Below are 12,353 nucleotides of genomic sequence, written 5' to 3' on the forward strand. Positions count from 1 at the left end.
CGTTTTGGTATTTATTTAATACCTAAGTGTTTTTAGTTTTTGGTAAGTACTTTAGTAAATTTTCACAATACAAATATCACAATAAGAAGACGTTCCTTACTTGCAAATAAAAGCATCGACTAGTAACATAATTGCTCATCAATTAAAATTACTTATATGAATAAATATAAATTATTATATCACAGATATATAAATGATTTTAAAATATAAACAAAAAAAACATTTCCTTAAAGATAATAATACTTTTTTAAAACTAAAAGAGAGTTTAAATAAAAAATTAAAAATAATAAAAACTTTACATATTACTTAACACTTAATTACATTATTTTGCAGTTTTCTGTTGCACATTTCTCCGCAACTGTTGCCATTCGCTCCTGAGCTTTAGCAATTCTTTTCTTACATTCTATGCTCTCTTCGCAAAATTTCTTTTTTAAAAGATAAGTATTTTCTGCAGTTTCAGCTATAATACGCGTAGAATCTTTTACTTCATTAACTTTCGGATGATTGTTTCGAGTTTTTAAGCATAGATGGATCATAATTTTCGATATTTTCGTCGTTATAATTAATATTTAATGTTTTGGTTGCCTGTACAGTGGAAGTATTTAATGAAGTTTGAATGTCGTTATAATCATCATCAAGGAATTCTACCTCTTCTGTTTCCTCTTCTGTTGGCATGCCATTCAAATTATTCTATAGATGATATAAAAGTAGCAATTTATGATTTTAATTAATAATTAAACTAAGCAAATATATATATGTAAATAAATTTTGATTACAAACCTCCTGTTCATCTAAAATCATGTCCGTACATGATTCCGAAACACCTGCATGACTCTTAATTAGTGATGATGGAACTAATGTTAATACTTGTTCCTCGTCTGGCGTAAGAATTGCACTGCTTTGTGCTCCACCTCCAGTCTTACGTCGTTCGATGTTTATTTGTGCTTGCTTCGTTTTACTACGAGAGCGATAATCTTGCCAACACTAGAAATAAATTGTATTTTGTTATAAATTTCTGGAATTATTGAGTGATTAATGAATATCCTGTAAATATATAATATATGAAAAAATTAATACATAATTCATTGTAATTACTTTGCGCCATGCTTTCCAATTTTTCTCAGCACCGTTGCAAGCATTCAAAATTTCACTTGCTTCTTGCCATAACTTTGCGGCATGATCATATGTAAAAGTTTTACTAAACTTTCCCGTTACTAATTCTGGATGAACTTTCATAAATTCAATGAGTAAACATCTTTGTTCGTCTGTTATATTATCATTTCTTTTCTTTTTATCCATGGTGTTGTCAGATATCAATCGATGTATGTAAATGTAAAGCAATGAGCAGAACAACTATCAGTTAGGTTAGTATTTGCACTGTTGCCAGATCTAATTCGTGTTCGTAAAGAAGCGTATGCGCACGATTCTGTCTCAGTTTCGAGCACACGAATCTTCTCTTCGAGAATAGCAATCAAAGAGCGTATTCGCAACTTAGACCACTCGAATCGTGCGTATGCGCAAGTTTGCGAGTAATTCGAGAATAGGGCCCCAGGGCACCGATTCTTTAATTAAAATCTAGTGAAAATGCTAAAAGTGAGCAGTTCGAGCGATTCAGTAACTTTCATCATAGTGGAAATGTGAACCATCTCACGAGAGTTCGTTCGGCAAGAAATTTCTTGTTGAATGGTGAGATCCGAAAGAGAAAGACTGATTGAGCGAGAGAGAAACCATGTCACAAACATCACTAAGTCGTTCTCTTCATGCAACTGTCAATGCACTGATTAATGTGATGGACAATTGGATTTGTTTTCCAGTAACCGCTGACAGAATTCAAAGAATCAAACAAGGGTAATAATTAATATAATATATTTATATATAATTTATAATATAATTTATAAATAATAAATATAATAATGTATATATTTTATAATGTTTATATGTATATGGAATGCAGCTCGAATAAATATTAACTTCTAGTCAGATCTTTATATTATAATTTAATCTTTTATTTTATATAATATAACAATATTAGTTTTAATTGGTAGATTTTTAAGGATAAAATATTAAAATTAACTTTTTCTTTCAGATTTTGCGAAATTGGTGGTTTTCCAGGGGTAATTGGAGCAATCGATGGGACACATGTAGCCATAGTTTCACCTGAAGTTGAGAGAGAATATTTATTTATTAACAGAAAGTTATACCATTCGCTAAATATATTAGTTGTAAGTATATAAGTAATGAAATATATAGATATATATAGATATATAGATATATATATAGTATATATAGAAAATATTATATAATATTAATATAATACACAATAATAATAAATTACTAAATAATATATGTGATTTCAGATTTGTGATTTCAACTGCGAAATTCTCGCCGTAAATAGTGCCCATGGTGGGCGAACACATGATGCTCGAGTGTTACGATCATCAAGAATATTTGCTCATTTAGAACAGAGACACAGAGAGGGTGAAATAGATTCCTGGCTTCTAGGTAAATAATTGTATTAGCTATTATAGTAATAATATTGATACATAGAATTACAGGTACAATCGTATTCATGCTGAACTCCTTTAATAGTATTTATAATTTTCTTCTTTAATTCTGTGAAATTAAAAAGTTGGCGGCATTAATTAAAAACTAATATTGTATGTTATAGGTGATTCTGCATATCCCCTTCTACCTTTTTTGCTGACACCGAAATTAAATCAAATGGAAGGAACTCCAGGCGCAAGGTACACAGATCATCACGTCCGGACTCGTGTCACTATAGAACGATGTTTTGGCATTTTAAAGGGTCGCTGGCGTTGCTTACGGAAGGAACGAGCTTTACATTATCGTCCACAATTTGCTGGTAATTTAATTTTTTAATTTCTTTTATTATTTTATAAAATTATAATTATAACTATTTATAACTTTCCTTCTGATTAAGTTTTATTTTGCTTCTACATTATTTTGGATGTAGTTTTTTAAGTTGCTTTTATAATAATTTTATTATTCGTTATAATGGGAGCTTTCCAACAAAGACACAGCGTGACAGAGTATCATTCTATCTTTGTTGTTCACTGGTATTAAAAGAAGATAGAATGATACTCTGTATCACACATTGTGTCCTTGTTGGAAAGCTCCCAATATATGTGTATACGTCGGTTAAATATTTTTTGTCATACTTACAGCTCTCATTGTCAATGCTTGTTGCGTTCTACATAATATGGCTATTAGATGGGGGATTCCTAATGATGAAATATATCTGGATGAACTAGATGTTGCACCGCCGATACCATATAATGATATTAATGAAGAACGTGGAGAACAAACTCGTAATCGAGTAATCCAGTGGTATTTTACCAATTAATTATTTGTTTAAACATTTTTGACATCTATCAATGTTAATTAAAAATTTATAGTATAAAAATACTATATTGAATTATATTATATTAATAAATTATATAATTATATGTATTAATTACATTATATTGAATTTTTTGTAATTATAATGGAAATAATATTTGTAAATACTATTGTAAGAAAAATTTATACAAAATACATTTTTAATTTTGATATACATTATTTATTTTGCACATATTGAACATATTACATATTTTGTATATATTAGATAATTTATATAAACTATATATAGATTATTATATTATAAAACTATATTTATATAAATTATATAGATTACATAGATAACACATATATATAAGAAATAACATTTTTAATAATTTTTACTCCAAATATTGTGGACCAATAGTGAAACAAACATTTTTTGTTTCACTCTAACTTACTGCACCAGTGTACACTAGTTCACCAATGCAGGAATAAAGAACAGACCATTATTGTTTGTATCGTACAAGTCGTTATTATTAATTAATTTTAGTTACCTCCGTCATCAAGATATCTCCACTTATTTTTTGCACTGGGATTAAATGTACAATGTACTTGTTTTGGAGTCTGTTGTATAGTTTCTACGGAATTGAGTACATCGGAGGATACCTGAAAACAGAACAAAATACCTTTATATGCTGTGTGCAAGGAATAAACATCATGCAGAAAAGAATCATTACTCACATTTGTTGGAAGATTTTCAATATCTATGTTTTCATTGTTCATCGCATTGTTATAAAAAATCTCTTTGGTAGGCTGATGGGTAGAAGTGAAATTCGGCAGATTCTGAGAAAAAACATTCTCCGTCGGGGTCTTTGAAATCAAAGTGTCTTGATACGAAGTTTGTTGCCAGGAAAAAGGCTTCTGTGAGAGCAAGGACTCCTTCGAACTTTGTAAATATGACTTATTTACAGTAGATCTCTGACTAAATGAATCATTGTCAATAGCTCCTCCTTCTGGAATATTGGGTATCCCGCTAGCTTCAGGAGTTAAAAATTCTAGTAAATCATCTTCAGCAGGAGTTGTGTTTAAAGTTCTTGGCGGACCTCCTTCAGTATCTCCAGCATAGCTCTTGTGTGTAGCCACCCTTTTCAATAAGTTAGATTTCCAATCACGCCATGTCTGTAACAAAGAAAGAATGATTATTAATGCCACATTATTATATAAAATGATTATTTCATAATATATATTATTAATAATACTAAATAAAAATTGAAACTCAACATATATTTACCTTTGCCCAATCTTTTGGCGTTTTTTGAGGGTCGGAGCCTGCACAATTAAATGCTGATGCTACTTTTTCCCATAATTCATCCTGTAAAAAAAAGAATATACATTATATTTATTTGTATTTTTTATTTACAATTTATTATATTTTTATTATTAGCGTTTGTAAAAATTATACTATTTAATAAAACATAACTTATAAAATCACTTACTATTTTTCTTTTATTTTCTCGATTATATCGCAATCTGCCTCTTCCAAAATCCGGGTGAGAATGCATAAAATTTATGAGAATTTGTTTTTGTTTTTCCGTCACATTCATTTTTCAGGAAAAAATCACAGAAAAAAGCAGTTTTTCGTAACAGTAAAAGCTGGAAATAATGAATCTTCTTTCTTCTATACGCAGAACGCGCTTAAACATGTTTGTCGACCAAGGACGATAACAAAAAATAGTGTCATTTTAAACGTTTATGATTATTATTTCAGGTACAGTCCTTGACAAAATGTTTTTCACCACACTGGCAAATCTAGTGATTTCGTATTTTCGCTTCGTATTTTCACTTCGTTACAGAATCACGCGAACAAATTCACATGAAATAAAAGTGCGAAAAGTGAGTGATCTCACTTAAATTACAGAATCGATCCCCAGGCCATTGTTCTTTAAGGTGCCTTTTCATGCTGACGCTCGACGCTCATTTTTAGCGGCAAAAGACGTCACGTGACCAAAATTGACGAATTGGTATCTTTATTTTTGGTCACGTGACGTCTTTTGACGCTAAAAATGAGCGTCGAGCGTCAGCATGAAAAGGCACCTTTATTTGCACGTGTGCTACGCAAAATAGTCGCCGTTTCTGCTTTTTTGTGTTTAAGTTCATTTTCGTTAATCTGATTGTGTTTCGGTGAAGTTTTGATCTATTTTTATTAATTTTATTGTGAATCCCACACGATCCGTATTTTTGGTCTTTTATTTTGAATGCATATTACACATATTGAAGACGAGTATGCCGCCTGGCCTGACAAATTGCATCAGCCACCGAGCACGGTAAGATAATTTCTTACGATACAGTTTCTTTTATCACTAACACAGATTTCATATATTATTAGAACTTTATATATAGTAGGTATAGTATATTATTATATATTATAACCCCATTTTTATTACTAATTAATATTTTATAATTACTAATAATTAATATTTTGTGTGTCTTAGGACAGAGTGCCTAATCATCAAACCTAAATATTTGTACAATCTGGTTCAAGATAATTTTTATTACTATTAAAACACTTCTTCAATCTGATGAAAGTTTTACGGAAACCTTCAAATAAGTCTTACGGTCTACACAGTCTTTGTAGCATTATCTTTACGGCTGGTATGCATATATATATTGGTATTCGTTTTATAATAGGATTGTAAATTTGGCATTATATATATTATAATTACATTTTTATTACTATAATAATTAATATTTTGTGTGTCTTAGGACAGAGTGCCTACCATCGAACCTTACGAAAGTCTTAGGAGACCTTTGAATAAGTGTCTTACGGTCTACACAGTCTTTGTAGCATTATCTTTACGGCTGTGGTATGTACTGGCATTCATTTTATAATAGAATTGTAAATTTGGCATTGTATAATATTATAACCGCATTTTTATTATTATAATAATTATTTTTTTAAATTTTAATATTGTATATTGCAGCACTTGTTCTGGTAATTATTATTACAAATATGTGTAGTGCACGAAAAATTGTATCAAAACGACATAGTAGGCGGATTATTGCCAATGAAAACGAAATAGATATTGCAGGATGTTTGGATCATCTTTTAGAGTTTAATACTGTCAATACTAATAACAATAATTGTTCTTACAATTTAGAAGATTTGCATACAATTAACAGTGAAAAAAATCATATGTTAAATATAAGTACTAATGAGATAAATAACGTAAATATTGAAATTTCATCTTTCGAGAATCATGAATGCAATAATATTCAAATAGATACAGGTGATTTTCATAATCCTATCGTTGAATTTATATATATTATATAAATCAAATTAAAGAGAATATCAATGATAATCAATTAAAAAATGCTATAGCTACATGGGTTTTGTCACACAACATTCCGCATAATGCATGTAACAAATTGTTACAAATTTTATGTCAATATACATTGTATGATTTGCCAAAAGATATACGTACATTGTTGCAAACTCCAAAACAGACTGATGTTATATCAGAATGTGGAGGAGAATACTTCTATCTGGGTTTGCATAATGTTATAAAAAAAATGTTATTGAAATATGATCAAAAATATATTAATTTACTAATTAATATTGATGGCCTTCCACTAGCAAAATCGTCGCATGCAGCATTATGGCCTATTTTATGCTCGAATACAATAAATGATACAGTATATCTCGTGGGTGCATTTTTTTGGATATAATAAACCTCAAGACTGTTTTTTTACAACCATTAGTTAACGATTTGACAAATTTAATAAATGATGGTTATATTCATGGAAATGATGTAATAAAAATTACATTATTTAATTTAATTTGTGATCCACCAGCTAAATCATTTGTGTTATGTGTCAAAGGCCATACTGGGTTTTATAGTTTATATGTACTAAATGCACGATAAAAGGCAAATATATGAATGGCAGAATTTGTTTTCCAACTGAAAAAACATGTACTTTAAGAACAGATGAATTATTTTCCATAAACGCTTATAATAAAACTTTTCAAACTGGTTACTCAATTTTAAATGATATTCCTGGGTTTTTACCGATAACGAATACAGTTTTAGATTATATGCATCTTGTATGTTTGGGTGTTATCAAAAAGTTACTACTTCTTTGGATGAAAGGGCCGTTTTCGGTACGTTTAAGCACAAAGTCGCTAAATAAAATATCACATTTATTAATATTATTTAGAAATACTACGCCGAATGATTTTGTCAGGAGGCCAAGACCTATAAGAGATGTTAAGCAATGGAAAGCCATTGAATTTAGAAATTTTCTCTTATATACAGGACCTATTGTGTTGAGACATATATTAAAGAAAGATATACCATCATTTTGTGACTCTTCATGTAGCTATAACAATTTTGATACGTCCTACTTTATGTAAAAAAGAATAATTTATTAATTTTGCTGAAAGTTTGTTATATCATTTCGTGATATCATTCGAGATATTGTACGATAAACAATATGTGTCACATAACGTTCACAATCTATTGGATCTTTGTTCTGATATAAGAAAATGTGGACCACTGGATAAGTTTAGTGCCTTTCGCTTTGAAAATCATATGTCATTCATTAAAAGAAAATTAAGAAAACATGAGAAACCATTGCAACAATTAATAAGAAGATATAATGAGATGGAAAATATAGATTTCTTCCCTGTAAAAAATAGTTGTAATGAAAAATCATTTTTATGTAAATATTTGCATCGTAATGGACCAATACCTGACAATACTGATAATACTCAATTACAATATCTAATGGTATCAAACGAAAAAGTCAGCATAAGTTGTAAAGGATATAATAATAATTGTTGTCTTTTAAAAAACGGATTATTTATTTTGGTTCTGAATATACTATAAGATAAAGATAAAGACATATTCCTTATTGGTAAAAAATTGAGATTTGTAAATAATGTATATAATTTACCTTGTGAATCTAGTAATTTTAATATTAAAGTATTGACAGTAAATGACGATAAAATTTTTTGCTGGCCAATAACAGATTTGTTATGTAAATCATGGAAAATGCCTTATGGGAATGATTACAACACATTCGCGATATTTCCTTTAAATCATACAATATAATTTCGTGCATTACATTTATTTTTTCAATAATTTTCACGCGCATGCAAGTTGTACAGCAAATAATTGTTGAATAGAATATACATAGAAAAATGAGTAACAATGGATTTATGATTGCGGAGTTTAATGATGGATTACAAATTATACCTGCAATATGGTATAATGAAGATGAGAAATCATGTATATGGCCAGCCCATTTTAAAACTAAATTTCGTATCAATAAAGCGATACTAGGAAGAGAAGTGCCAAAAGAAAAATCTGATTGGGAATATTTATCGATTAAAAGAATTTTTGGTATAGCAGGTAAATAAGAGTTTTATTCTAAGTTTGTATATATGTATATATACATATATATAAAATTACAATAGAAGTTGTAAAACAAAAATAATATATATATATATATATATATATATATAATTTTTGTTTTGCAACTTTTTTTGTAATTTTGTCTTTTAAATTATAGATACTTATGCCAAAGCTATGGAAAAATTAATTCTTGCTCAAGACATCGAATATAGATGATACCGGTATGTCATCTGATGAAATGAGAAAGCAAAAAAAAAATAAAAGACGTATAAAAGCAAAAAGGAGTTTGTCATCTTCAGATGAATATTCAACGAATGAAAATGAGAATTTAAACGAAGATAAAGAATTTCGTGCGAAACAAGATAATAAGATTGGAATTAAAAAACTATCATCTCTCTTTTCCAGAAATTAAACGTTTTATATCTACTAATGATTTAACTAAGAATCCTGTACAGAATTCTCCAAGTGTATTAAAAGAAATAACTTTGGAAATAAATAATAACGGTCAGTAATATATATATATGTATATATATATATATATATATATATATATATATATAGTAAAATAATATAATATAAATATACAATATAATTAAAAATAATATTTATATATACAGGGTGTCCCACCAAAAGTGGCCACCCCCTTTTATCTTTTAAACTAAAAGAGATAGACCATAACAAATATATATCAAATTAAATGGTTCAAAGTGAACTTTATTGTGAGCATAGTGATTGCTTACAAAAACTATCTGTGTTAACGAACGGAGAGGTATACACAATTTTTTTTATAATACTGTGGATATTTCGATATAATAAAAGTTGTAGAACTGTTTAAAACGAATACAACGATGTTTGATTTAATGTAAATATTTTACATATTATAAGAGTTTTATTGGTTTGAAATATCGCGGGCGACGTCTACATTTCACTTTCGGCCCTGCGATACGGCCAACTTCTGGCTCGTATTATGATCAACTTCTGACTGTATTTTGATCAAAATGACAACATGACATATGTCAATTTCTAACGTACGAGTGAGAAGTTGGCCACGTCGCAGGGCCGAAAATAGAGTTCACTGTGAACCATTTAATTTGATATATATTTGTTATGACCTATCTCTTCTAGTTTAAAAGATAAAAGGGGGTGGCCACTTTTGGTGGGACACCCTGTATAATAATATTTATATATTCGTAATATTTTTAAAAAAACGTATAAATTTTACTTTTTAGATATTACTAAGAAATCGGTTACAAAAAATATACTTGCAGAGGAATCTGCAAATATTATTGAGATTGAAGGAGATAAATCTTTTTCTTATGGTATGAATAATTGTTTTCATAAATACTAATCTTTCTTATACGTTTTTATTTAAAAAGTGATATAATATATACATTATTATATAATATTTAATACTAAATTATACACAGTAATCATTGGTCTATATTTTTTTTCAGAATTTAAGAAACAAATTTTAAGCAAATTGAATAAAATTATATACAAACTTGATATTGTAGAGAATAGAATTAATATACTCGATGAGAAAATGCAATTTTCCAATAATATCAATGAAGAATGTAATATACAATTCCCAATATCTACATTCGTCGAATTAACACATTTTGAAGAATAGTTACAAGATATCAAATTCAGGAATCAAGTGGTACACATACTTATAAATATATTTCTAATATTTTATATATTTTTTCTAATATTTTAAATATATTTTTAATATATTTTAATTTATAATAATGAGATTATTGTATATATATATATATATATATATATATATATATATATATAAGAATTGTACTATACTTAATAAGTTATAACCACATTGTGTGTATGCGAATATTTAATTAGTTTGGAATTATTAATTAGTACAATTTTTATGTAAAATAATCTATTTTTATTACTCATAAAGTTTCTATCTTTTCTAGATTAATGTGTTTAAACTCGTTGGTGGAAATACAGCTCATATCATGATTCGTAACATATTAAAAAAGGCGACAACTAATGTGTTAGCCCAAAATTTTAGTTGGGCTGGGAAAAAAAATAAACGCAGTTTCAAAGACTTGGGCCTTGCAGGAGTGGTTATACGTGAGTTCATATTTTAAAGTAAATTATTAAAATTAATTTATTTTAAATTAAATCAAATTTTCAAATAAAATAAAAGTTTTGTTTAAGACACTATATGTATATAATTAATTTTATTGCATTTATATTTGTGAAACACTTTTATAGAAGCTGTTCGTACAACATTTAGCCACATGACTGACAGCGATATTGCAGAGTATACATCAAAATGACTGGCTCAAGCTTCTTTAAGGAATCAAAGAGAATGGTATATTTGTTTAATACGACAAAAACATCTTTAATTATTTATTAAAAGATATTTTTAATTGCATTTGTGAAAAAATGTACAAAAAGGTTATTTTTTTAAATAATACTGAATTTTTTATCATATTTATAATTTAATTTAATATTATTCTATAAATAAAAATTACTTTCTAATTGATTTACACAGATGCAATATATATATGTATATTTTTTATTGCATTTTATGAAAAATATCATAACAATTTTGTGTTTATATATGTGTGTAAAGTTATTTAGCTATTTTTTAAAATTCTTGTCTTTCAATTTATTTCAGCAAAACTGAAAAAATTCAAAAAAATGACGACAAGTCCGATGATTCTCTGATCTCGCATCTAGCATGATGGATAAGAATGCAAATCCTGAGACAAAGGGCGGATTAAACGATGCAAAATTAAATGCTCCATCAAACAGCACGGTTGATAAAATGAAATGCAATATGAATCTTCGACATTGAGGAAGGCTGAATCCTCGTCGGTTCTGTCCCATACAGCACAGATTGTTACAGAAAGCTTTCAGAAAGATTTCAAAATCATTCCAATGTTTCACAATTCATGTGCAACATTTCTGAAAGGATTTTGCAATATGTCATATGAAATAATGCAACAGAAATGTTTCTGAAATCTATCACATGCAATAAATTTGAAAAATTTATATATGAGTGTTGCGGAAAGCTTTCGCATGAAATAATTTTGGAAACTGCGTGAAGTGATTTTTTAATATAAGTGTATATACATATATATTATATGACAAATCAACGAAAATAGTTCGCGGTATGTATTATGAAAACTTATTATGATCTTTTAATCATATCTGCATATGTATATTATCATATATATATATATATATATATATATATATCCCCCATAGCAAAAAATGTCACAGTGACATCACAATAAGCTCACAATAGAGTCACAAGGTGACAAAAAAATGTGATGTCACTGTGATGTCATTGTGAGATTATTGGAAGGTAACAGTGATATCATTAATCACAATTGAAGTGATATCATTGTAAAATGTCACATTGACATAACTAGTATATCACGAAATGTAACAATAAGGATAAAAAAATCTGTCATAGCAAGAAAATGTCACAGTGACATCATAAAGATGTTGTGCTGTGACGATAAAAAATATATTTAATCGTCACAGCACAACATCTTTATGATGTTATAGTGATATCATCAAAAATGTCACATTGATATAACTAGTATATCACGAAATGTA

At 28.1% G+C, this 12,353-nt stretch overlaps 3 long non-coding RNA genes and 1 pseudogene across 3 annotated transcripts in view; 3 read left to right on the plus strand and 1 right to left on the minus strand.

Moving 5' to 3' along the window:
* Window positions 1-5,460: 5,460 nt before the first annotated feature.
* On the plus strand, window positions 5,461-6,419 carry LOC145947350 (uncharacterized). Its single transcript, XR_014427152.1, has 4 exons — window positions 5,461-5,663; window positions 5,832-5,991; window positions 6,103-6,203; window positions 6,321-6,419. It is a non-coding gene; the product is annotated as an uncharacterized LOC145947350 (long non-coding RNA).
* A 2,120-nt stretch (window positions 6,420-8,539) lies between these two features.
* LOC145947348 (uncharacterized) lies at window positions 8,540-10,229 on the plus strand (annotated as a pseudogene).
* Window positions 10,230-10,325: 96 nt separating this feature from the next.
* Window positions 10,326-11,088, plus strand: LOC145947349 (uncharacterized). The gene is made up of 3 exons (XR_014427151.1): window positions 10,326-10,413; window positions 10,691-10,868; window positions 10,995-11,088. It is a non-coding gene; the product is annotated as an uncharacterized LOC145947349 (long non-coding RNA).
* Window positions 11,089-11,643: 555 nt separating this feature from the next.
* LOC145947344 (uncharacterized) overlaps window positions 11,644-12,353 on the minus strand; it is a 93,781-nt gene continuing 93,071 nt past the window's right edge. Inside the window, exon 5 of the long non-coding RNA XR_014427150.1 lies at window positions 11,644-11,693. This is a non-coding gene — a long non-coding RNA (uncharacterized LOC145947344). The remainder of the gene's footprint in view (window positions 11,694-12,353) is intronic.

Source organism: Prenolepis imparis, unplaced genomic scaffold (assembly GCF_030444845.1).
Source record: "Prenolepis imparis isolate NDT839.2.m4 unplaced genomic scaffold, iyPreImpa1.0 SCAF_68, whole genome shotgun sequence".
In the NCBI taxonomy this organism is placed as follows: domain Eukaryota; kingdom Metazoa; phylum Arthropoda; class Insecta; order Hymenoptera; family Formicidae; genus Prenolepis; species Prenolepis imparis.